Here is a 26,527-nt window from a genome sequence, read left to right on the forward strand (position 1 = left end):
TTTTCCAGAGCTTCTTGGGGGCATTTAAATGACAGTGTCATCCTCTTACATCTGAGGAGAGCTTCTGGGCATCTGCTTTTCCCCCCTGTATAAACATGTTATGCTCCTGTTTTAGAATAGGGTCCCATCCACTCAATCTGCTGTCTTGTGGGACGTATCAACCCCCCTCTTGGTTTTGTCTTGGTTCTTCCCCTACCCCTGTAATCCCTCTTCCTTCTCTGGTCCAGGGTCATCTTGGGTGCACCAGTGCCCTGGACTTTAGGCCTGCTGCCAGCGCCTCTGTGTGAACCAGGGCACAGCCGGGGGCTCCCAGACTCCCCTCTGGGAAGCCCTGCTCTCAAACACTGCCCTTTGCAAAGCTTCCTCGAGCCTCCCTCCCACGTCTACAGGCTGAGAAGAAGGATTTTCTTTTCTTGTTTTCAGTCTGGTTTTTTGATTTTCGTTCTGCGGTTCTGCTCTGCCTTGCTTTGTTTATCAGCATCAAAGCTGAAACCAGCTGTGTTTGTTTGTGGATCTTTCATTTCCATGAAACCTGCAGATTTTTCTAGGTCATTCTGTGTTCTTAATAATCAAGAAGGTGGTTCACATGGCCACAAAGGAAAGACTGGGGTCAAAAAAACCTCAAACCCACAGAGGCCCCTCAGTAGCCCTACCCTTGGCCCAGATTGACTGGGAATAATAGTTAAATATACTGATATGGTTTGGGTTTTATTATCTTCCAGGGTGAAGTCCCCAATGAGCTCTCTCAACAAGGGAATTCAAGTGGAAAAATCACTTATTATCTTTGAGCAATACCCTATAACAAAGATCTCATTTTTAAAGTCTAGAACTCTAACAGTTTATAGGAGGAAGAAGGCTATGCTGGAAATTTTTCTTCAAAATTTAATAACGGGGCCCTTGGTTGCATTATTACAGGGCTAGCAGCCCCTGAGGTCACAAATGTCGAGGTGCTTGGTGGAAGAGCATTTGGCCAAATGGAGCCCCAGTTCAGTGATGGTAAACCTAGCCTTTTAAGGAGCCACTTAATGCCCAAGGACAGTTTCTTGTGCAAATACCCTGAGCCTTAACACAGGAGAAACAGGAGACCCAGGGAAGCCTCTTTTTAGAAATTGAGTCCTAAAGCTGTTACCTCATCCTGCTAAGTGCTGCCCAGGTGACAGCACAAACAGACCATACTGGGTGCTCTTTATCTCTGAACAGGCTAGAAAACTTAAACTGAATAGATGGCAGCACTTAAACTTTACAGTATGGGGGAAACTCAAATAATTGAATCTCAGGGACCCCAGCAGAAGCAGCAGCCAGCATGAAAGACCCCAGTTTCTGCCTGAGCCCCTCCCCACCAAATGGACTGGCTTACATCAGGCTCCTGGAACAGCAAAGACAAGACCGTATTTGGATTTGTAACTCCTGGGCATTTTGCAAGCAAGTCTGGTTCTCGTTGTCCACTGACTCAGCGATAAAATCAGGGCCTCTGCTCAGCTTGAGACAAGCCATTGGTTTGGACACCAACCACTTGGGGTGGGAATGCACAAGTGCTACCTAGGTGACTCCAATGTGCTGGTGGTGTTCCTCCTGTCAGTCTTCCTAGGGCTGTGAGGAATTGTCAGTCTGTCTTACATCATCTTTCCCTCATATGTCCTTTGATCTCCACCCCACCTCAGGAGACCGCAGGAGACTGCGGGTCTCCTGAAAAAGGCAGCTTTAGAAGAGAGATGGGGGCCATGGCTGGTTCTACTCACCAGAGCAGGATACACAGCTGTAAAGAGCAAGGTCATAAATAGCCCATGAAAGTGACACATGGAAGTGAAAGGGGAGAGTCTCTGGCCTCTGCAAACCAAGCCCACCCAGTGCCTCAGGGTCTTCAAATTCCATGGAGTGGGAAGGTAAGAAAGGTGTAGTTTTAAAACCTCAGCTAAATGAGAATTGCCTCTCCTTTGAGTCTCAACAATGCAAGGCAAGGCAGAGGCTGAGGTCAGGGTAGAGCCAGGAACCAAGCCCAGAACACCTGGCATGAATGGCTAGTAGTAATCGCAACCGTCTTTGGTGAGCATTGATATAAAGCAGGCATGGCTCTGAGGTCCTCCTGCCTATTAACTCACTGAGTCCTTAGCAAAGCTCTAGGAGGTGGATGCTGCTATTGATTCCACTTCGCAGATGGAGAAGCTGAGTCTGTGAGATGTCACGTATCTTGTCCCAGGTGGTAGGCCTAGACTTCAAAGCCCCAGTCATCTGGTTCCAGGGCTTGACCTCTTATGTAGTATGCTACTGGGATCTCTGAGGTTCCCATGACTGGTGGGAAGAATGACTGTCCTCTGAGTGCTTTCTCTGTGCCAGGCACCATTAAAGAGACACCTTACCTGCATTTTCTTCTATAATCCTTAGTCACTCTGAGGTTGACACAGTGCTTATTATACTTTTCCACATAAGAAAACTAAGGCTGGGGGAGGTTGAGTGACTTACTCAAAGTTGCATAACTAATATGTGAAGGAGTCAAGATTCTAACCCAGAAGGCCTTGAGAGGTTGGACTCCTGACCCTTGTGCCAGTATTGGGATGGGTTGCTAGAGAATGGGCATATGGTTGGACTTGCTGGCAATGACTCCCACTTGCTCCTCTGCTGCCCTTGGAGGGCCACAGTGGGAGAAGCAGCTCAGTAAGCCCTTGGATACTCAGAAGAGCCAGGATTTCCCATGGCTCCCAATTTCCTCCAGCCCATGTTGTCTGATGCCAGCATAGCACTGCACAGAGTTGCTGATTTGGAACTGAGCTCAGTAAACTATTAGGGAAGCTGATATTGCCCAGTGCCTTCTTCCATGAATGAATGAATGAATTAGAAACTAGCCAGTGTTAACAGATGCACATGTGATTTCTCTAGATTCATATTCATTAACGTAAAGAGGCTAAAGTCCAGCTTTTGGCGGGTAAAAATGTAACATTTTGCTTTGACTGTAAAGGCTGGGTAACCCTGACTAAAGGGCTCCAGTCTTCTCCCTCTGGCTTAGCCACAGGAATAGCTATACCATTATGTACTGCTCTACGTAGCATAATAACGACTATGAGGGTAAGGCCATAATGATACTAGTACGGTAACTAGTTAGTACTCACTATGTTCAGTGTTGATTGATATTTTTGCTAATAAACCTTTCCTAGTCCCACTTGCCAGATGATTAAACTGAAGCCTATAAAGATTACATAACCTGTGAAAGGCCATTTGGCTGGCAAGTGTCAAGACAGAATTCAAACTCAGGGCTTTGCCTCCAAAGCCCTCTACTCTTGACCACCATGCAGTGCACTGAGCCAATTAAGTGTGGGGAAACTGAGGCCCAGGGATGCTAAATATTCTCCCAAGGCCCTTAGTGGGTTTGTGATAAAGTCAAAATTTGAACTCAGGCTACCTGTAGTCATCCTGTCTTTTCTAACAAACGCTCTCAAAGTGAGGCTCCACATTCACTTTTCAGGCAAAGAAAGGCTCAGCGTGGAGCCTTGCAGAAGGACCAACAGGTAGAATTGTGAAGACTGATGTAGGACAAGGCAGTCAGTAGTTTGGGCTTCCTTAAAAACTTACCTGATGGGATCCCTGGGTGGCGCAGCGGTTTAGCGCCTGCCTTTGGCTCAGGGCACGATCCTGGAGACCTGGGATCAAATCCCACGTCGGGCTCCCAGTGCACGGAGCCTGCTTCTCCCTCTGCCTGTGTCTCTGCCTCTCTCTCTTTCTCTGTGTGACTATCATAAATAAATAAAAATTAAAAAAAAAAAACTTACCTGAAATGGGAATCAATCAACTCGGCAAAATTTAGTTTTTGAAGTAGATCGATAATTTTTTTTTTTTAGAGATTCTATCTCTGAGGCACCTGGGTAGCTCAGTCAGTTAAGTATCTGACTCTTGATTTCTGCTCAGGTCATGATCTCAGGGTTGTGAGATCAATCCCCACCTTGGGCTACATGCTGGGCATGGAGCCTGCTAGGGATTCTCTCTCTCCCTCTGCCTCTGCCCCTCCCACCCTTTCTTTAAAAAAAAAAAAAAGATTCCACCTCAAAAGATTGATAGCTGTCTTTTGGGTGTAACTACCCAGGTCTGTAAGAACAGGATTTGTAAGTTGTAGTTGACTATTTCATGGAGCCTGGCCGCTGGTTGGGGAGGGGAGCAGGTTAGTGTCCAGAAGAACTGGCCTCTCTGAGAAGAGTAATTGATCAGCATACCTATCCATCCATTCCTCTGGGAGTACCTATTGGGTGCCTACTAGATCCAGAGCTCTGTGCAGAGGGAGAAAGCCCCACTTCCTGCCCTCACAGAGCTTACATTCTAGCAGGGAGAGTTTCTATGAACTAGAGCTCATAGGAAACTCTGATGGGATATGATGGAGAACATGTAGGATGCATTGGGGGTTCATAATGTAGCCTAGTTGCCTCCCACAGAATCCATGAAGTGAGGATGCCAGGAACCCTTTTGTGTCTACTGTTAACCTTGACTTTCACCTGAAAACAGTGCTGGACACAAGCACTGAATGCCCTTTGTCCAACCTTGACAACCTTTCCTGTCATGCAGAATTTGTGCTTACACATCTAAAGTCCCCACCTCTGGGTAACACTCCTGGATTAATCAGCCTTCTGTGTAATCACTGTCTTCTAGAAGTTACACAGTCTATAAACTCACCCTGATGAATGACCCTAAACATCTTACCTTTTTGCCCCATGGCAGGACTGAATGATATTTCTGCATGTCTATTTTTACAGGTGCCATTTCCTTTCCCACACTTAGCTTTCTTTTTAAAGGAAAGGACAGTGGGAGAACTGTGGCTCAAGTGTTTGAAAGGAGAGAGAATGATAGTACCTTTGTTTCCCCTCTACACTGCTCATCCTGAAGTTGGCTCCTTTGAGGGCTGATAGGAATCACCCAGATCTGCCTCCTAGTTGGAACACTTCCTTAAACTGGTGTCACACAAGGTCCCTATACAATGTGTCCCTTTCCCACCCCTATCACTCCCCTCCACCACTGACTTCATAGAGACTTCCCAAGTAGGCTAGGCACCTATTGCCACTAGGCCTTTGCACTGCTTATTCTACCTAGATAACCACATGGCTCACTCACCACCTCATTCAAGTTCTTATTCAGATGTTACCTACTTATTGAAGCCTCATCTGACCACCCAATTTAAAAATGAAGTCCAACCCTTCCCTGGTTCATCATCAAACATACTGTTGTATTTCACTATAGATTTTATTTGTAAAGCCCCAAACAGGCAAGCATATAGGCTGTTGTGTTCACTCTGCCTAGAATAGTACATGGCACATATTAGAGGTATTCAATCCATATTTAATGAACCAAAGGAACAATAATGTCCTGGGCAGGTTTGAGGCAGACAAGCATCTCAGGGATCAGAATTATATATAGTGAATCAAGAGGCCTACCTTCTAAAACTGAAGCATTGCTCAGGGCCAGAGAAATGAGAAAATCATATTCACCAAGCTCTGGGGTTCTGCTCTAGCCAGCACCCTTATGAAAGCAATTAGCACCTTTGATTTGGAGAAATGACTTCAAGGCTCTCATGGGAGTAGGTAACAATCTGAGGACTCCTGATCCAGGCAGTGATTTCCAAAGGAAATGAATTTAGCCACTTTTGGTTTCCATCCTCTGTCTTTTCTTCCATATTTACCCAACATTGAAAAGCTATTGCTCTTTTTTGTGACTGAAATTGGTTTCTTGCCCTTGGGTTCTCTGAGCCCAGTGATAGCCATATTCCTTTACTTCTAGTAGCACTGCCTCTTCCCCAAATGGAACCCTCTAGGATTCAAGCTTCCCCAAGAATAAAAGATGCCCTTGATGTTGCTATCAAGTGGCATTTACATTCACTCTTGGCAATTGTGGCAAAAACCTTTCTTGCTTTTGGGTCTTTTTTGCCTCGTCTCAAATGTAAAATCATCTACAAATTATTATATAACCTTTTGCGTTTTCTTCCTATGTCCCTGAGGCTGTGGGCTCTATTGTTTGAAACCCTGACCATTGCTGTGGAGATATTAAATTAAGCATTGCAGCTTAGCATGGAATGTGCAGATACTTGAAGCAGGGTTTAAAAGACATTCTGATTTCCTAGAAATGTAACAGTATATTGCCTTGGAGCAGAGAGCAATGCAGGAAGGAGCCTCCTGTTCCAGAGCCGAGTTTGCCGCTCTTCAACGAAAAAAAAGGTTAAATCATGAGCTGAATGTAGAGCATGTGAAAGGTTGAGGATGTGTTCTGTTTAGGAGACCCTGTAAACGGACTTGTTTTGCTGGAAGGAGGAATGAATCATTTCAGCCGTGCACACCAGCTGCAGCCTGTGGAAGTAAAGCAAGGGCTTTCCCACAGCATGCGCTGTATATTTCATTGTTAGAGCTTTGCATTTTGACAGGTAGTTCTTATCCTTCTGGAAAGAGAGGTCTGAAGCCAGCAGCTGGAGGAAGACCTGGCAGGGCCTGCTGTCTAAATGGAGAGCAAGCATGTGCAGTGAAACCTCATTATAACATGACCTGTTATTACGTGGATTTTGGTATCCCATGGGGCAGATACGTCTCCCAGTGTAGAACAACTCCATACAGCAGATGCCTGTTGTAACTCGTCTGGGCTGGGATACAGCCTTGTTCCAGAATTCAATGTTATAAAGGCGTTTGTGCCACTTTTTTAAAAAAAATCAACGAGTATACCAAACACAGATTGTGAACTATGTACACTCTGTAAGAGGATGGTTAAATCTGTGTATGGTGCTTGGCAAGTGCTCATTGAGGTCCTTCCTCTTGTGGAACTTCCATTGTAGAAAGAGAATGTGATAGATTGCCAGAATGTGCCCAGTTCTTCAGGATCCATATATCTATATCCTCTGCAGTGTGGTTTTACAGCTTCTCCCATAAAGAAGTGGAATTCTGTTTCACTTTTTCTTGAATCTGGATTAATCTTGAGACTTTCTTTAGCCATCAAAGTGTGGTGGAAATGACTACATGCCAGTTCTGAGCCTAAGCCTTGAGAGGCCTGGTGAATTCCTTCCTTCCCCCTCTTTCCCCGGAACTCTGCCTAGCCACATGAAAACAAGCTTATGCTAGCCTGCTGGTACATAAGAGGCCATGTACAGTAGAGTATAGTTGTCCCAGCCAAGACCATCCTATACTAGGTCATAGCCAGCCAACCCCCAAACATGTGAGACAGCCCAGCTAAGACCAGCAGAGCCATCTAATAAACTCCTGTAGACACATGGGTGAGCCTAGCCAGGACCAGATGAATCATCCAGTTGACCTGTAGACTCATGAGCAGTAATAAATGGTTACTATTTTAAGCCACTGAGTTTAGGGGTGGTTTGTTACATAGCTAACTAATACAGGAAAATTGGCGATATGTTAAGTGAACGAATACGTAAAGAGCTTAAGTCTTATTTCAGAAAGAGACAATTACTTTGAAGGAAATAAAACAGGGTCACATGATGGGGAGTTACTTGTGCAGGCTTCTTTATAGAAGCTGGGTGAAGACCTTTCTGAGGAGGGGACAGGTGAACAGACCCCTGAATGCAGGAGAGGATGCTGACTGTGGGAAGAGCTGAGGCACGAGCTTTTCTGGAGCAGAGAGAGGCATGTATCAAGGCCTCAGGGTGGGGTCCTGGGAATAATGACATAGGAAGGAAATGGCAGGAGAAGAGATCTGGGAGAGAGGCAGAGGCTAGACTCTGTGGAGTTTGGGTGCATGTGCTGGGCAACCACGGAGGGCTTTGATACAGGAGAGTGACTGCATTGTTTTTACCCTCTGCCTGTGGTGTGGTGCAAGAATAGCTGCAGGAAACCAGTTGGTGCACCACTGCAGGGATCAGATGGCAGGTACAGCTCAGATGAGGATGGCCCTAGGTGGGCAGACCCCCTTTATGCCTGCCATGGCACTCACCACAGCCTTCCTTGTTCAGTCTGCTGCTTACCCACCCAAGCTCCCACTGGCTAATGGTGAACTCCAGGGGAGGGGGCATGTCTCCTTTGTTTCCCCATCTCCAGTGCCTCACACATAGTAGGGCCTGAGTAAGCGCTTGCCTTAGGACAGCTCTGCTCTGAATGTTGATCCTAACTCATGCTTGATGTCCTGTCCAATCTCTTCTGTTTCCTTTTCCCCATGGCTTGGGAGGGGTATTCTTCCTCTTTTGCAGGACTATGGAGGCCCCATGAAGCACTCCAGGACATGGTCTTTTTATTACAAAGCATCTTTTAATGGCCTGTGGCCACCACCCAGTGGGTTCGTCTCCAATGCCTGGAGAGCAGTGCGTGCCTGGGCTCTGTTTGGGGTTCAGCCCGATTCATCAGGTGACTGTGGGGAAGTCTTTAGGGTTTTTGGCACCTCTTTCTCCTGCTATAAAATTCTTCTGGTCTGCACTTCCCACCAACCCACCTCGAAGGCTCTCAAGTGCTACAATCCCGTGTTTATGGAACCCCTGGAGCGATAGAGGCAACCATTGGGAGCAGATGCTACATTTGGGACCCTGCCCTGATGAGCTAGTGTTCCTCAAGTGCCTTGGGAATCACAAATAAAGGAACTTTATGAGGATATAACCTTATTATTTTTACCCTGTCTCTCACTGCCCTTTTATTAGTAGAATTATTTGGGGCTGGCCTTCTCCTTTCAACTGGCATAAATTTTCTTTGACTCAGCTTGGCTTTTTTTTTTTTTTCCTTTTTTTCCTAGGGAGGTGGGTGGAATTTAGAATTAAAAAGTAGCAATGCAGTGGGAATGCAGACTTGTCTTAAATTTCACAGCAGTTCATGAACTTCAGGAAATCTGAACACACAGCATGCAATTAAGAGCAGGAGGAGATTTTTTTTTTTTTTTAAATCAGTTGTGAAAGAGAAGGTGGCTGGGTAGAGAGGAGCTGTTTGCTGGTCTCTGAGGTTGGAAGGCGCGCTCTGGAGACAAGGCAGACAATAGCCTATTGGCAAGCCGCAAGCTTCAGCTTGCCTTTTGATCTTTTATCACCTGAACTGTCTAGGAACAAATGTGACAAATCCATCCTCTGGACAGAGAGACCAGAGCCATGATCTAGGGACTCTAAATAGGGCTCAGAAAAGGCCAGGGGGGCCCTGAGGGTGTGATATCACCCCCTAGAAGATTCTTCCCTGAGCATCTTGTGATGCTGTGTGACTAATGCTTGTCACCACTTCGAAGCTGTACTTTTACAACATGGTTCAGTAGGACAGGAAACCAGAAAGAGGCCATCAGTTGAAGCTATAAGGTGACTAACTGAAAGGCCTGTCGGCCAGTAGGAAGGCCCACGAGATGGTAGCCTTACTTCAAAGCTGGTTATTTACCTGTCATCTTGGCTGAGAGATGGAGAGGGAAAGCCCATCTCTTGCATCTACTCTGGAGGTTGGGAGACAGAGTGGTGACATACAAAATGCCAAAGGGCAAGTGCTTGGAGCACAGCAGACCTGGATTCCAGTCCTGCTTCATCATTGCTCTTTGGCACACCCATTCACCTTTCTGGGCCTCAGTTTCCTCATCTGTAAAATTAGCCGTGTAGATACAGGTGTAAATGTGTCTCCCTTGAAGGATTTTAGGTGTACCAAGTTTTGAGAGATAAATGAGTGTATTTTCATAGTGCTAAAATGCCCTTCCATTTATTGATTCTGTATGAGCCAATAGTTCAGAAGAGGGACCCAAAAATTATCATTCCTTTGGTGTGTGGTTTCTCTATCATGAACAAGGTGATGCTTATGTGGCAGTGTGAACCTGCTAGGGCTTTTGTTCTGGCCCGGGGAAACATCAGGGTCCACTCTGACCTATGTCTGGTGGGGACTGGTGATAGTTAATGTATCTCTGACTCTCTGAAGAGAAGTTATGGGACTTTGGGGCTTGAGGGAATAGACTTGATGATCACAGTCATGGCAACAAAGCCACCATCATTTGAGCTCTCCTGTGAGTGTCACCCAGTAAACATCTTGAATCCTCAGATGACTCTCTAAGACGCTTGTCCTTATTGCATACTCACAATGCAAAGCCCCTGGAGGCTCAGAGAGGTACAGTGATTCACCCCAGGTCACATACTGATGGGTGACAGGGAATTTCCCTGACACCCCATCATGGGGCATCCTCCTCCTCTATGGACATGTTTAGTAGCAGAGAGCTCATCACCCATGGGATGGTCTGTTCTCTACATCCTCTTATTTATGTTCATGCATTGGCCAGATGACTTGGGAGAGAAAATTTTGTTTTACTGCAATATTTCCTCAAGGGACTTTGGCAAAGGAAGGTCATATCAAAGATTTAATCAGGGATTTGGGAGAGAAACACTACCGAATAGTGTAGATGATAACAGGAAGAATTTGGGAGCCATTTAGGTCTAGATTTGAATCCAGGCCCTTTGGCTTTAGCATTGACGCCTAAGTGGGTCACTTCATGCCAGAGAGTCAGATGTCTTCATTGGTAAATGGAAATAACAGAACCTACTCTTCAGAGCTCTATTTATAGGGATTAAAAATGGTACATACAAAGTCTTGGGCCTTTGTAAGAACTCAACACAAAGTAACTGCTAATAATAGTAACAATAATATTATAATTACTACTATCAGCTCTAGCAGGATGGTGTTTAATCTCTACACAAAATGCAAGGACAAATGAATGTATTCCCTCAATTCTAAAATGCCCCTCCCATTTATCAACATCTCTTTAGTGATGAGGATAAACACTATGTCAAGTGCATTCATCAAATGTAAACTATATTCTCATTTCAGAAAACCCTAAAGGTAGAAAATTATGCATTTTAAGACTGGAAATTCATGGCTCTTCCTCACTCCAGGAAGTTTGTAGACAGAACCACTGTTACTTAGGCTGATGGCCTGTGACAGGCATCCTGGATGCCTGAACTGTGTGCATGCAGAAAAAGATGAGGCAGGGACCTGTGGGCTCTAGAAGGTTCAGGCAGGTGACTCTGGCAAGCAGAGGATTGAGGGACAGACCAACACTGGCTATGCAGATGGAAGAAGTAATCATTGTGAGGAGCCACACAAGGGGTAGCCCAATGGGTTGTCTGGCTACACCCCAGCCTTCCCTTTTATAGGCTGCCTCCAATTAGCTGTGACATTGCCTTTTGGTGCTGCCTTCCAGCTCGCTAGCAGATGGCTATGGTGGACTCTGCTGTCCTGATTGCCCTCCCATCTGTTGCTCTTCACATCATCATTACAGATGTGGAAGGCATGTGAAGAATAGAGTAAATCATAAAGTTCAACGATCATATTAATGGCTAACATTTACTAAGTGCTTCTGCTGCCCAGCTCCATGCAAAATGCATCATCTTGGACAATTCTCAGAAGAGTCTATGGAACGATGACTGTTGCCAGTGACCATTTTACAGATAAGCCTAAATATTTCGTAGTAAGCAGTGGAGGTAAAATTCAGTCTGTCCAGCATCAAAGTCCATTCCTTACCCACACTTCTATGTGTCATGTCCCATAATTCTATCACATTCCAGAAATATTTACTTTGAGACAGGAATACTGGAGAGGAAGGATGTGGTACAGGTAGAGAATTCTTGGAAAGAACTTGGGCTTTTGGAGTCAAACCTGTTTCCTGCCCATTTTGTTCCCTTCTCTGTCCTCAGAGAAGTTGAGCAACTTGCTCGAGGTCACAAAGCCTGTAACAGTTGCTTCAAATGCCCTGCAGTCTTCTTAGCTCCCAGAGGACATCTGCAGTACTTGGAAGTATCACTTGTTGAGTCCAGATAATAAAGCATAGAAAACCTTTTAGTGAGATGATCTGGAGTGAATTCTTCACAGTAGAGAGAGGGAAACTGAAGCCCTGAGTAGTCACTCAGCTGTGGCTTTTGAATTCTTAACAGAATTTGATTGTTTGCAGGATGCCGTATGAGAAAGTGGAGAGATTTTGAAGCTAGGTATCTTGAGTTTAAATGTAGCCCCACCCTCACTGTGTGACTGTGGGCAAGTCCCTTTACCATTGTGAAATGCCAGGTTCCTATCTGAAAATGGAGACCGTGATACCCTTTGACAGGTTTCTCAAGGTGTGGCTCTCACTCACACAAATTGCCCAGAATGGTGCCCGGCATGTGGTAACTGCTCAGTAAGTATCATTTATTATTCTGTAGAAGATTCCAAATATCTCCCAGGGGCCAAATACATAAATAAATAAAAGGTCACTGGTATTATCTCAGCATGGGTTGACTTCAGTTCTTTCTTTCTGATGCCTGCCCAGGTGGTTATGGGAGATGTTGGGGATGGGCATGAAGAAGGCTAAGAATGTTGGGAATGGTGTCCCCTCAACAACCACATGCTCACTTTCAGATCCCTGTGCCTCTTGCAGCAGTGCTCCTGTAGCTGAAGGATGGGTGGCCAGGAGGCACAGAAGTAAAGCGACATAGCCTGCCTGGCCCCCAGTTCACTCTCTGGCTGTTCCTGAAGTGTTGCCAGGATGGAACCATAAAAGGCGAGGCTCCCTGGCTGTTGTCTCTGTTCTTCTTGCTAGCTGGAATGTCTCATAATGACAGGCAGCCAAGAAAAGCCCCTTCAGTGTCCCAAGACACTCTCCCTTCAGCAACACCATCAGGCTTGCCTTCTTGGGCCACACCAACCCTGCAGGCGGCAGGAAGAACGGTACTCCCTGAGTTGGGAGGGACCACCTGAATTTTGGCCAACGTGGTAGCCTGGTGTGAGGAAGGAAGAAGCTTAAGGAAACAAAGTACAGGGAATTTCTGTGGACTTTGAAGTCTGGAGGGCAGGGCTGCAAGAGTCATCTAGTCAGTCATTCAGTCTCCTGCAAATATTGATCAATCAAGCACCTACTGTGTGCCAGCTACTGTGATAGTGTTTGACAATATAGGCTCTATTAGTATTCAGATGTGGTGAGACCAACAGATCAGAAGACTACTTTCATTGGAAAGATAGCTTGCTATCACAGTTCCAAAGAAGAGGAGGTACGCCATGCCACACAGGGCCACATGGGGAAGTGACAGGGTCAGTCAGGAGGCAGAGGGGATGAGCGCAAAGTGGGCAAGAGCCTTTATTGTGGTTTTTATAGGAAAAGAAAGGGAAGATAGAGTAAACGGATTTAGGATTGGCTAGTTTGAATGACTTTGGCAGTCTCTGGGAAGGGAGGAGTAGAAGTACCTGGCCTTGGGGTGATTAGGGGAGAGGAATATTAACCTGGAATATTAAAGAGCTTTGTGAGTAACCTGTAAAGGAGGTAGTTGGGGAGCATGGGCTTTGGTTGATTGGTTTGCATAGAAAGCCACTCAAGTCATGTGCTATCTCTAAGAATTGGCTGACCCTCAGATGATCAGTCTCCCTAGGGTCAGTAAGTCCCTCGATGTCAAAACATCAGAAGAAAAAGACATGTTGGCTACAGCTAGGGTTTGATGTGGGGTGTACGTGGTACACAAAACAGACCTGACCCCGGTCCTCGTGGAATTTTCCATCCGGCAAGGAAGAGGACATCAGATTACTGATCGCTACAAAATGCGTAAAGAGATAAAATAGGAAGAGATCAGGGTTCTGTGGGATTTTTCATAAGTGAATATCCCTGATAGCCTGAAAGAGCCCTCTGCACAGAGAATGGGTTTGGACAGGGCACGTCACTTCTCATTACTGATGTTAATCAGAATCTTCAAAACTGATTAAAAGTTGGAGCATCTCAAAAGTGAGAAGAAAACAAAATGACTGGTATGAGGGTAAAGACCAGAAGTCAGGGAAGGGTGAAGAAGAAAGGGAAGCTGTAAGGTTTCAGAGTTTTCCTAAAACTTCCTTATCACATGCCAGTCTTACTGGCCTATATGACCATCGACCATCTGGGCTTCTCCTGGGATGTCAGCAGCCAGCTAGAGAAGATCATCAGTACTCTTTGAACTCCTGAGAAGAGATGTCCTGCAGAATAGCCACCTCTTCCAATCTCTGCATCATCTGGCTGTTGCAACTCCACCTGGCCCTCCATCCACATTCACCTTCCAATCCCAAACCATTTGGAACCAACCTGGAAGTCATTATCTCATCAAGTTACATTGTCACATCAGCAAGTGGGAAACTATAACCCTAGATATAAGACCTGGAATTTGCCTCTCCTCTGGCTGAGGTTCATATTCTGACCACATATTCTATTATTATGCTACTTCCCAATGTCTAGCACAGAATTCTCTTCTCCTGGGCAACCAACAGTGACAGCAGACCAGGACAAGAACCATTTGGAAGCATGAAATTGAATGGGGAGGGGGTGATTCAAGGCACCATTAATCCTTGAGAGGGAAGAAGAGTCAATGAATATAAGTAACAAAGCCATCTTGGAAGTCATCATCTAAAAGTAGAAATTTATTGCCTGTGTTTTTTTCTATCCCCAAACTTGGGGCACCCCAAAACGATAGTCAAACCCAATTAATTACTTGTCATGTCATTTGAAAAAAGAGATGAATAGTGAAATGTTTCTAAATTCGTGACTTAATTGAAATCAGTGTTTATGCAAGTTGCCAAAGTTTTAAGAATGTGTGTGACGAGCTGAAAATGCTAGCGTTAAGAAGAGTTTCAGGCACATCAGATGCAAAAACATTGAAAACCATTCGTCTAATTTAATTGTCAAGTTGTGCCAAAAACGCTAACGTGATATCTTTGAAGAGTAATTGGTACAAAGAATATCCTCAAAGAGAAATATTTCCACACGTCTGGCTCTTATCTTGCCCTCGTTAAAATTTTTTTCCTCCTTGTTGGCAGAGTGAGTGCATGCTCCTTCCCTGCCCCTTCCACACCGAGACCCAACTTGTTCTGTAGATTTTTCAGCCACTGAACTTTAACATGTTATCAGGATGAATGCAGATTCCTTCTCCAGATTTGGCCCAAGATAATCATGGAGGGATTTTTAATCCTTTGTTGCTGCCAAATGTGGTCTTCTCTTGTATTTGTTTAATCAGCGAGGTTGGAACGTTGCTGCCAGCTCAGCTCCTTGGAGACAAGGGTACCTGCTCACTGAAGTGGGAGGAATTCTGGGGTTTCAGTGACATTTCCTTGAAGTGGGTCCAGAGGCAACTTTTAGCTCCTCTCCCTCAGTCACATTACCCAGAAGTTCCTGGAATGGTCCCAATGAGAGATGAGTGAAAGGTGAGGAAAATGGAGAACCCATTCCATTTTCATCACTCTAAAAAGAAGAGGATAAAAAGAAGCAGTGGTCCCCAGACCAGGGGGTGATGAGAGCCACCCACAGCGTCCCTGCATCTCTGCGTCCCTATGGCACTAGCTTTCCATTCTGTTTGCTGGGCTACAGGTGACCTGACAGCTTACCAGAATCTCATATCACCTTCCTGCACAGTGACTGTGTTTGCCAAGGCCTGGCACAAGAGATCTGCCTCGAGCCACATTCCAGAACCCCCTTTGCATGCTCCACCCCGACTTCTCTCATGTCACTTGCACCTTCCAGTGCTCAGCAACTACTCATGTATCTCTTTCACTGTCTGTTGCACCTCATAGAATTTAGTCTCCTTGAGGGCAAGGATCTTTGTCTTGTTTGCTGTGTGCCTGACACATAGTGGATACTCAGTAAAAATTTATTGAAATGATGAATGGGGATTTAAGTATTCACAAAATTATTGACATAATAAATCTCTATTAAAAGGAGTAGTAAGGGACAGTTAGCCAAATAGTATTGTTAGCCCTCATAGATTCCATACGTTTAAAAAAATAGTCTAAATCTAACCTATTTTTTTTTAAAGCACAGGATGCCAAAAGGCTGGATCTTCCTCTGATCACTAAAATCTTGGTGTCAGCCATGTGGAAGTCAGCCAGCACTGTGCTCTGTCTAGTGGGCAGAATGCCATGTGCCTGTGCTACTGGACGAAGCTTCATAACTTGTGAGCTTTTCCAGCCTTGCCCTTCAGTCAGCCTGCTGAAAAGGTTCTGGCTTTGCCAGCTGAGTTACCCCCACCAACTTTACCCTCTGTGGAGGCTGGCTTTGCAGAAGTGGGCCCTTGGCTTCTGTGATGCAGAATCCAAGGAATGATATGTGTATGTGTTTGGGGAAGAGTTAGGGCTGGAGAGAGGCATTCCGTGAAGAAGGAAGGAGAATTTGTTGAGGGTGCTTTGGAAGATGAAGGGATGAGAGGAACCAGGAAGGCTATGGGGAAGGAAAGAAGTAGATGCAGATGAAGGGTTTTCACTTTGCTCTTCTGGACTGGAGTGATCATTTGGGCCCTTCCCCAATCTCACTCTAGGAACAAGGCAGGATTTTACCTCCTCTCCTCCTGAATTCAGACTTGACCTTGTTATTTCTGTCTTTCTGACTGTGAGAGCTTGTGCTGAGATAGAACCCAACTAACCACTACAAGGAGGACCCCTTGCTGACCCACAGTAGACACAGAGCATGAAAAAGGAATAAACCTTGCTGTGTAATGTCAGTTTGTTGTTTCCTACAGCATAACTTGACAGATTATGGCTAATATGTGACCAATGCCCATGGTAGTGGTAAAGACAATCCAATAAAAAACTTGAACTTATAAATAGCTTTTAATTAATTGACTGATTAATTAATTAGTGCAATAACTATTTACTGAACCCCAATAATGTGTGCCAGGCACTGGTTGAAGCACTAGAGTTACAGTGATGAACAACAAAACTTGCCCATAGCTTACATTCTAGTTCAGGGAGATAATTCGAAAAAGGTAAATATGGAAAATATTTGTTGATGAGAAGTGCCTCTGGTTCATATAATAAAGAAAATGGAACAAAAAAAAAGAGGATATGAAAGGTTTGGGACAGTTGAAATTTTAGTTAAGGATGCTTGAAGAGGCCTTAGTGAGAATGTCCTATTTGAGTGAAGTCCCAAAGGAGGTCAGGTAGTAAGCTTTGCTTATATCAAGGGGAAGAGCATTCCTGGTCGTCAGAGCAGTACATGCAAAGACCCTGGGGTAGAATGTATATAACATGTGTTCATGACAAATGATGTGAGTATGGTGAGCACTAGGAAAGCAGCAAGGGATGAGTTAGAGAGACCATGTAAGGCCTCAGGCCACAGTGAGTATTTGACTTTGTTGGGAATGAGAAGGTAAGTCCTTAGAAGGTTTTGGGCAGATGTATGACATGATCTGACTTTATTTTTATGAGAATTCTCTGGCCCACTTGAGAATATACAGGAGGGGACAAGGGCCAAGAAGGCTATTAAAATAATCCAGAAAAGAGATATTGAGGATTTGGACCAAGATGGTTACAGTGGAAGTGAAAGGAAATGGTTTAGATTTTTGATAGGTTTTAAAGGAAGAAATGACAGTATTTGCTGAAAGATTGGATGTGGAGTGTGAAAGACAGAAGTCAAAGATGGCGCCAACATTTCAGCCTGAGAAGCTGGAAGAATGGAGTTACCACCACCTAGAATAGGGAAGATTACGGGAAGGGATGAATTGATTATCAGGAGCTAGGTTTGGGAAATGTTAATTCTGAGATGTTGAATGATTCTTTTCCCACCTCCTTGCCACTCTGAACTTAGAGCACATAGGTCCCACTCAGCTTTATAAACATTGCCAAGCTGAACCAGGAGCATGGTTTAACTAACACAGACCCAAAGTGTGGACTTCTTGTGCCCATGTACAATTCATCATAATTTAGGGGGAAGCCTTCTGGAAGATACCAAGAGAGCATGAGATTTCTCTCTCAATAAGAGCTTACCATTATGAAATGTATTTGGCTAGTGGGACCCATACACTTATAATGAGCTGAATATAGATTCAACTGAGCTATAAAATAAAATAATAACTATTTTAATATACAGCATCTCCCTGCCAAGGCAGCTGAAGAGAGGGCTATGAGCAATAAAATTAGTCCAGAGAAAGAAATGAAAAACCACTGAACACAGCCACCTTCTAAAAGGAAACAGATTAGAAGGGCCCAAAGAGGGAAGCCATCAGCAGGAGTGAAACTCACCAGATAGTAATAAAACAGTTGTGAGGGAAAAGGCCGGAAGGAAATTTTCCAGGCTGCTGTCTGTTGCTTCACTAATCACTGGGGTGACCTCATCTATCCCTCTGGCTTCATCTTCCATCCATGGGTGATGACTCTAAGGCCTGAAGCAGGCCTCCAGACTGCTGTCTCTATCCCCAGTGGTAATTCTTCTCAGTGTCTTCTCACCCTCGTTCCAGCTCTAGACCTTCTGAAAACCTGGGAATCGTTGTCACCTCTTCCTTCTCTCTCACGTCCTATACCCAACATGGTGGCCCTACTATGTCTGTTTCTTAACATTTCACCAGTTACTACCCAGTCCATCATCTCCTTGCTGGACCACAGCAGCCTCCCAGTCAATCATCCTGCTTCCACCCTGTTCTGTACACATTCATGAGGATCAAGTCTTAAAGTGAAAATCAGATTAAGCTTTCCCTCAAACCCTCCAATAGGATCTTGTTTCATTCTGACAAAATTTGAAAGACTCATCAGGACTTCCAAATCCCATACAATGAAGGGCTTTCCCACCTCTCCAATTCACTTTATACCACTCTCCCCTTTGCTTAATTGGTCTTCTATCTATTCTTCACACATATCAAGCTCCTTCCAGCCTCAGGGCCTTTACACAGGCCTGCCTTACTGCCTGGAGTGCTTTTTCTCAGATCTGAACATGGTGGTTCAAGCAATCTTCCCCTGACCTCCCCTATACACACCATCATTGATTACACTCTATCATGACTCTACCTAGTTGTTTTCATGGCAGTTATAACCATAGGAAAGGTTCTTATTTGTGTCCTTACATATTGCCTGAGTTCCCCATGTATATGTAAGTGCTATGAGAAGATGGACTCTTATTTCCTTCTGGATCTCCAGCACCTAGAATGTGGTCTAATGTTCATACATCCATGTATTTTATAGGAATGATCAACATGATGACAATGGGTATTAATGGAATAATTACTTTGCATCAGGCAAAATATATGCATGGCATTTGTCATTTTGTCCCTAAATATCTAACAGTGCCTGGCACACAGTAGGTGCTCGATATTTTTCATGATGAATGAATGAATTTAATTCTTCATGTAACCCATTTTGCAAATGAGAAGTTATACATTTGCCCAAAGTCTTACAGATGCTAAATGGTGAAGCCAGAATTTGAACCCACACAGACAGAATACAGCAGATGTTCTTAACACACAGTAGGACTTCAATGAGTGGCTATCATAGCATGCAAGTCAAATTTACATAAATCCAGAGCAAGAAAACTCAGTAGCCAGGACATTTTTTTCCCCAAGCGTAGAGATCTTTGCCTCCCCACTAGATGTAATAATTTCATTCGAGGCATAAGGAAAAAGAAATTTGGAATTCGAAAGTGTGTTTTTGGACTTGAAACTTGACAGCAAAAGCCTTTTGACTGGCCTTGATTTCAGTTGCTATTGAATGCGCTGGTGAAGACAGAGTATTTACATCCAGCTCAGTGCTGCCCACAGTTTGGAGGCTGAAATCAAATGATTATTTCTGAAAGTATTTTATTTTAAAAGCCTTTGAGTGACAAATGATTTAGCAAGTTTTCAACACTGTGCTTCATGTGGTTTCAGTTGCCAGAGGGTGACTTATGGCCAAACCTGGGCACTCTAACCCAAGTCAGCTTACATGGGCCTAGGCCGTCATCTTTTTTATTATAGTCAATAAAGGTTAGCACATTTTCTGTTCTGAGTGGTTTATTGTTGTCCTGATGGGAACATCTCGGAGGAAGGAATACCAGTGCAGCAGAACAGACCATATAGAGGTGGAAAGTGGAATTCCTGTTCCCATGCAGAGCAGAGGAGCATGGCAAAGGGCAGAAAGCATTCACCTGTATACTTTGCCTCTCATCCTTTCTGACTTCAGATCAGTTGGCCACCAGGTCCTCAACTTGGTGATAGTTAAAGCTTTTTTGAGGATAGCTATCCGGTTGTTATTATTATGAAATACCCATTTTATTCAATATCCACTTGTCCTTAATGTGTATTCTGGATATTTCACATGCACCATTTATTTATTCCTTAAACAACTATTTTAGTTGGAATTAAGTTTGGCTCAGAATGACAGAAATTCTAACCAAAAAAAAAATCATGATTTTTTTTTTTTTTTTTTTTGTCTTGTATAAAATAAGTCTGGGAAGAGGCAGTCCATGTTCAGGGAATGAGTGTCATGATATCACCAGGAACCCTGGTTTTTTTTAACTTGCTGCCCTTCCATCCTAGCAAACTGTGGCCTACAGCCCACTGCCTGTTTTTGTAAATAAAGTGTTATTGGAACACAGCCATGCTCATTCATTTACATGCTGTCTGTGCCTGCTTTTGCACTACAGTAGAGTTGAGTAGCTGCCACAGAGAACATATGGCCTGCAAAGCCCAAAATACTTGCTATCTGACCCTAAAAGGAAAATATTTGCTGATCCCTGTCCTAGGACATGATTTCTGTCTCCTAATTCAAAATAGCTGCTTAAGCTCCAGCCCTCATGTCTGTACTCTAAGCAACAGGAATGAAAAAGGATAAAAGAAGAACCCTTCTCTCTTTATGGACACATCCTAGAAATTGCAGGTAACCCTTCTGCTTACATTTCGTCAGTCAGAATTTAGACAAATGGTCCCACACAGCTGCAAGAGAGGCTAAGAAATACAGATGAGAATCTGTATATGTATATATAAGCTGTATGTATATATACGTTATATATCTACATATATATTATGTAGATATGTGTATATATATGAAATACAAATAAGAAATCATTATTCTAGTAGCCATGTGCCTATGTAAAAGTCAGAGAACCTAGACTAAGAAGAATGGCAAACAAAAAGTAAAATAGACAACTAGCAGTACTTCTTTCACAGGAATTCTGCAACTTAGATATTATTCCTACCTGACAGTTAGGAAAGCTAAATCTCAAACACTTCATCAATTTATAAGCCATATCCCATTTTCACAAATATTTAAAATGTGAAAAATAGGCCATTTACAATGGGAGGATTGGGGGACATCAGGGAAGCGTCATCCTTTCATAATTTTCCACTGTACCAAAATGTTAAAATTGGACTTCCAAGTCCATATCCTACAAGCTTTTCTTCTTCCCCTTGACTTAATCCACCTTCTTCAGTGCTGACTGGTGCCTTTCTGGTTCTAAATAACCAAAAACCTCCCCATCTCCAAAATACCAAGAAGAAAGCCACTGCTTGACTCAGCAGGGAGATCCTTTAGGGTGAGGCCTATGTCCTAATCATCCTAGGATCACCCAGCCCCTCACACAGGCTTTGGAACAGAATAGATGTCTAGCAAACCATGACCAAACTGAACACAATTAAATGGTGAGTTTCTTTGAAGTAATAACCGTGTCATCCTTTTCCTTTGTCCAGTTTCTTTTATGGTCTTGATCATGCTGCAAATATTGTGGGTAACTGTATCAGTCAAAATTAGTTCAGTTCCAAGTAGCAGAGCCCAGCTCAAACTGGCTGAAACTGAAAAGAATATTTATTGGCTAATGTTATTGAGAAGTCCAGGCAGGGGTGGTGGTTCTATATGCAGGCACAACTAGATCTCATATCTCTCCACCTCTGTCTTTCTATCTATCTATCATCTATCATCTATCTATCTATCATCATTTATCTGCTTACCTACCTACCTATCTACCTCTCTCTCTCTCTCTGTTCATCCATCTGTCTCTCCCACTCCTGTTGCATTTATCTCTTTTCTCTGCTTCTCTGAGCATGGTAGCCTCATTCCTTCTTCTACAAAAGACTGGAGGAGAAGTAACAATTTCTCCACATCCCATGGTCTTTGCTCTCCAGGATCCTGAAAGAAAATGGTCTCTCTCTCTCTCTCTCTCTCTCTCTCTCTCTCTTTCCTTCTCTTTCTCTCTCATTCACTATCAGATCTTCTAGAAGACTCAAATGGGGAACTTGCCATCCTTGAACCAATCACTATGACCATGAATAATCTTATTGGCCAGGTACAAGTCAGGAGCCCATCTGAGGATTGAGAAGGAGTAGGTCACCCACCCCTCCAGGTTCCTGACAACATATGGAGGGTCTGGGGTGCCAGATATGCGAGAGCAATCTGTTGTGCTCTTTTTAGATGTGGTCCTTGAAGTAAAAAATATAAAGGCCTGAAGGATACATACCCATCAGTCCATTAGCAAAATTCTCTTTCAGAAGCAGAATTCAGATGGCCATTCAGGGGAAACAGCCCACCTTACATATTGCTAAGAAGTGATTATTATGTTTTAAACATTGATGAAGGTTTTAGAAGCTCAGCCTTTCAAACCTCACCACCATCTTTTTCACATGTGTGCATTCTCTCTGGTATTCGGGGCAGATATTCAGGCCTTTTCCTTGTACATCAGTTATTGTTTATTTGGGATTCATGTGTTTCTTTGACCTTCCATGCAAGGTTGATGGATGGGTTTTTAAGCATCTTTAAATGAATTACAATATATGCCAAACTTATATTTTTGTAATATTTCTGCCAAACTGGACTACAGTGGATGGCTTATTTCCACATTCCTTTGGAATGTGCACGTTCATAAAATTTTACGCCTGTCAGTTGGTAATTTGCCAACATTCATTTGCTATCACATCATGATCATTTTTTTTTAAACCACAACAAAAAAAAATTTAAACACAGGTATTAACATAGACAGAAATGTCTTCCAATAGCATGTCATTTTGGATGTCTTGGCTGGAGAAAGATAAGCTCCATAAAAGAAGGTGCAGCTGGAAAGAAATACAGAAAGGGATGGGAGGGTGACTGTGCTGGGTGAGCATGGTATTCTTTGGTGTTTGTACAATTCTCAGGCCACTAACCTGGGAAGTTGCTTTCTCTGCAGAGTATGCAAAACACTTAGATTTTTCTCATGGGACATCCCCAGACTCAAGCTATGTTTACACCTATTCTGTTAGCTGAAACTCTTGGTTTCAGAGACAAATATCCAACTCAAAATGGCTTAATTAATAAAGAAGGGGGGGAAGGAGGAATTTTCAGCTTAAATAACTAAAAGGTCCAAGGACCCTATTGACTTCAGATTCAGCTGGATCCAGAAGCCTATATGATATCATCAAGGTACTGTCTCACTCCATGTCTCAGCTCTGCTCTCCTCTGGCTTGGATTCATTCTTAGATTGGCTTTCACACAGAGGTGGCAAGAATACTGCTGTCAGCTCCCACCTGGCATTTTACAACTCCATGAAGAGATGGCCACTTCTCTGACAGGGCTGACTCTTATTAAGCTGGTTTGGGGCCTGTGCCCATCCATCACTGAACAATATGTCATGGCCAAGAGGACACTGCATTTTGAATGACTGTGTCTGATCATATGCTCCCACTTAGATGGAGCACAGACTGAGTGGAGGAGGGGTGATTTCCCAAAGGAAATTTAGGATGCTATTGTTTAAAGAAGGGGGTTGAATATCATGCAGGAAAAATGGAGCATGACCCACCATGCCTACCTTTCTGAAATATTCAGTGGGGAAATCAATGCATGATTGCCACACCCACTCCTCCTCAAAATTAGGAGAAGAGAATTCAGGGATGAGAGTTCTAGAAGGTCCCTTACAAATCATGAAGACTGGTAGTGTTCCGGAATGTTTTTTGCTTTCTTTTTGAAATTAAGAGTTCTATCAAATGTCAGTAAGTTCCTTTGGTTGAAGTGCAGCTGGAGGATCCAGAGCTCAGGTTGCTGAGTTGTCTCTTTTACCCCTACTAACCCCCATAGACATACCAAGTTTCTGAAGATCTTCCATGAACTTCTGAGAACTATAGATGAAAACTTTATACAGAACCATAATGGTATGCAAAGGATTTTGCCCAAGGTTGCAAAGTTTGCCACCTTCCAAGTTTACAGAGCTGGTTCAAAGTGACAGAGCTGGTTCTAAATCCCAGGGTGTCTGGTTTCTAGCCCAGAGTTTTTCTTCTCTCATTTTTCTCTAAGTGAAGAAGCAATAGCTTGGTGAACTTTCTACTGGGAGCATGCTGACATCATCTAAACTTTCTGATAAAACTATATTTGCCTTTAGCAACTGATATGTGGATGAGCCAATCTCTCAGATTTGCATCCCAAGCCATGGGGAGGAGATCTGGAGCAGCCCTTCCTCCTTTGGTGCATGAATCTTGCTGGGAGATAAGATTCATTGTACTCAAAGAGGGAGGTGAGAGTCTAATAGGCTGATATATCGTCTGCCAAGACAGTGACCTAAACACTCTGCCACAACAGTGGGTTTCTGATCACTTGATTCCCATTTGATCATATTTCTAAACTGAGTTGGTAAGACTTTTGACTAAAATGATAGATTTTCCTCTGAAAGTATTCCAATTATTTCTTGTTGTATGGCAAACTACACCAAAACTTAGTGGCTTAAACAATCATTTTCATATGTTTCATGATTCTGTGGGTCAAGAACATCATCAGGACTAAGCTGGACAGTTTGGTTCCATGTGACTTGATGATGTTCAGCTGGTGGTTGGGCTAAGTTGGACTGGACTGGACTGGCCTGTAGAGTCCAAGAAGTCTTCAGGCACAAACCTGATGCCTTGGTGGGCACGGCTGTAGGTTGGGCTCAGCTGGGCCTCTCTTCTGCATGTACTCTCAGAGCCTTTCCTGTAGGTCCTCCATCGGGATAGATGGGTTCCTTATGTGGTGGCTTAGGGCTCTTGGAGACCAAGTCAGAAGCTGTGAGTCCTTGCAGAATCTGGGCCATAGCATCACTTCTGAGCATGTATACCCCACTGGTCAGAGAAGTCACAGACCAGAGCAGATCCAAGGGGTGGAAAAATGGACTCATTTCTGATAGCCATCTTTGCTCCATACAGTAATACACCATGGATCCAATCCCCCGGTGCAGTTTCCAGTAATCTCTGCATTCCCAAAGGATTTCCTAACTGCAGCTTTGGATAGACTTAGTCAAAGCTGTACCCCCTTTTCAGTACAGAAGCTCCCAGGAGGTACAGTAATGTGAATTTCTGCATTAGAGGATCCCGAGAGCAGAGCTACTCAGACTTACCTGCCATAGTTTCTCTGAGGGATCTGGTGAATGCAGATTCTGAGACAGCAGGTCTGGGATAGGATCTGACATTCTACACATTTGACCATCTCCCAGCTGAAGCTTGATGCTGATGAGCTGGTTCAAGGACCACACTTAGAGAACACAGACCTCAAGCGATGGTTTTTAGCTCTATTTAGCAGCTGAGTCCATTTTATAAAAAGAATGTCAAGTTGAGGCTCAGTATTACAAAAGATAAAAACATAGGTGCTCTGGGTGAAGCGAGTGGCACAAGGAGACCTGGACCTAATTGCCGTGCTCCAGAGAGTGCCAAAAGAACCTCAGAGAAGGGCTTGGGGCCCAGAACCCAAAATGAAACCAATAGACTTAGAAGGAAGCTAGAGAGGGAGCCAGTCTGGAGTAGTGGCCACCCTATGGAAAGGGACCCTTGGTCCCAGTCGCAGTAACAATACTGATGTTTCTTTAGGACTTCAAGGTTTGCCAAGCCTTTACTCTGGGTTATCTTTCTGGTCTTCCAGCAGCCTTTCAAAGGCAGTATTATTATCATCCCCACTTCACTGACAAGGAACATGAGGCTGCAGGATGGGGCACTGGCTCGGAGTCAGGCAGCTAAATGTGGACGTGGAGGAGTCTAGCTCTTGTTTCTACACTGCATTGCACAGACAGACAGAGGAAAAGTCTCCATTCTGGGCAGACAGGCCAGACTTGAGGTGCAAAGCCAGTGTCAGAAAGCCTGAGGCAGAAAGGCAGGCAGAGAGCTGACATCAGCACCAGAATGATTCAGGGCTAAGGGCATGGGCAGATAGGCTGCGGATTTGAGTCCTGGCCTCTGACTTGGCGATGTGATCTAGGGCCCACCTAGCTTTGCTCTACTGTAGGGGTAAATCAGTGCCCACTTCATGCCATTGTTGTGATGATGCATGCATAGCAGGCAGCCTTGAACAGGGCTCATAGTGGTGCTCAGGAAGCAGGAGATATGGCACCCCTTTACATCATCTGAACCCAGGTAGAGGGGTTCCAAGTGAGAGTGCCACATATACCTCTGTCTGCAGGTGTGCAAAAGGAGGCTGGGTAACCCTGGGCAAGGACAACAGTTAAGGGGACTCAATGGCATGATCTCTTTACGTTCCCTCCAACCCAGTGCTTCTCAACTTCTGGGCAGACTTCCTCCTCAGAGGAGGTTTGGCAATGTCGGAGGACATTTTTGTTTTTTGTTTTTTTGTTTTGTTTTTTTTTAAATATTTATTTATTTATGAGAGAGAGAGAGAGAGAGAGAGAGGCAGAGACACAGGAGGAGGAAGAAGCAGGCTCCATGCAGGGAGCCCGACGCGGGACTCCATCCCGGGACCCCAGGATCGCGCCCTGGGCCAAAGGCAGGCACTAAACCACTGAGCCACGCAGGGATCCCCGGAGGACATTTTTGATCGTCACGATTTGAGGGAGGTGCAACTGGTATCTAGCTGGAAGCCAAGGATGCTGCTAAAATGTACAGGACAGCCCTCCTCCCCAATATTTATGGGCCCCTAAAATGTCAGCAGTGCTGAGGATGAGAAACCCTTATCCCAGCTGACAGTTTAAGATCATTTCT

At 44.2% G+C, this 26,527-nt stretch overlaps 1 protein-coding gene and 1 long non-coding RNA gene across 2 annotated transcripts in view; one reads left to right on the forward strand and one right to left on the reverse strand.

Annotated features, from left to right (window-relative positions):
* The window catches only part of ERC2 (ELKS/RAB6-interacting/CAST family member 2), a 946,536-nt gene that overhangs the window by 867,483 nt on the left and 52,526 nt on the right, over positions 1 to 26,527 (forward strand). The window lies entirely within an intron of this gene.
* On the reverse strand, positions 22,271 to 23,486 carry LOC111091309. The gene is made up of 2 exons (XR_005374878.1): positions 23,389 to 23,486; positions 22,271 to 22,657 (listed from the first exon to the last, which is right to left on the reverse strand). It is a non-coding gene; the product is annotated as an uncharacterized LOC111091309 (long non-coding RNA).

The sequence above is a fragment of the Canis lupus genome, chromosome 20 (assembly GCF_011100685.1).
Source record: "Canis lupus familiaris isolate Mischka breed German Shepherd chromosome 20, alternate assembly UU_Cfam_GSD_1.0, whole genome shotgun sequence".
NCBI lineage: Eukaryota > Metazoa > Chordata > Mammalia > Carnivora > Canidae > Canis > Canis lupus.